This window comes from Belonocnema kinseyi, chromosome 10 (assembly GCF_010883055.1).
Source record: "Belonocnema kinseyi isolate 2016_QV_RU_SX_M_011 chromosome 10, B_treatae_v1, whole genome shotgun sequence".
NCBI classification, from domain to species: domain Eukaryota; kingdom Metazoa; phylum Arthropoda; class Insecta; order Hymenoptera; family Cynipidae; genus Belonocnema; species Belonocnema kinseyi.
In genome coordinates, this window is record NC_046666.1 from 73,413,380 (window position 1) to 73,414,430 (window position 1,051).

A 1,051-nucleotide genomic window follows, 5' to 3' on the forward strand; every position below is an offset into this window, starting at 1 on the left:
ATGTTTTCCTCAAAATTTTTTAGTAATAAATAGTAGCGAATTAAGATTCACATATAACTCACAGGTGTGTCTTTCTCTATACGTACTGTGCTAAACAGTACTGTTGATGAAAATCGGATCATATCTTCAATGCTAGTTGAGAGTTCTTGTAATTTCACATGCACATTAAGATTTACTTAATTAATGGAAATATTAACCGATTTTCATCCACTTTTTTCATTTCCTTAAAATTATATCAGGAAAATGATTCAGCTAATTAGAAGTTAATTCAGCAATTTCTTAAAGATTTGGCTTATTTAAACAACCTTAAATCTATGACAGGGAAACGGTTATTATTAGTTAATTAATATTAATTATGATTAATTAATTATTAATTAATATCTAATGAAGTAAAATAATACATTTTTTTATTATTATAATAATATGATAGCATTTTGTAAAGAATTATTAATTAATTATTTATTTGCAACTTAAATTGAAAACGTTAAGCGAATTGGCGAAACATGAAGATATTTTAACGCTTAAAAAGTATTTCCATATCCGACAGAGACATATGTAAATCCATTTTAAAATCCGCTTTAGAAAATTCAGCTACGTCCTCTTTTTAAACATTATTGGAGTGCGAATATCATGAAATATGAATGTGGGAAAATTAGAACATTTATATATTTGATTTAAAATATATCATATTTCTGTGGCGAATATGATTTCTCTTTATTGAATTAAGAATTGATAGGGTCAGACGTCATTTAAGCGAAATTAAAATAAATGTAACTTAATAAAAGAATTATTTATTTCAATAAAATGTAAAAAATAATTGTACTTTCTTCATAAAATTTAATAGTTTATATTTTTTTTAGTACTAAAATTTTTGACACATTAATTATTAAAACAAGTAATCATTGTTTATTTCAAAATTTCTAAACATTGAGCCATAGATGTCCACTTTTTCTCAAAATGGTATAAGATGCTACATTTATTGAATAATTGTAAAATTTTGGTACATTTCTTCTCAGTTTGAACAAATTTCTATTTATTTAAACAATTTATA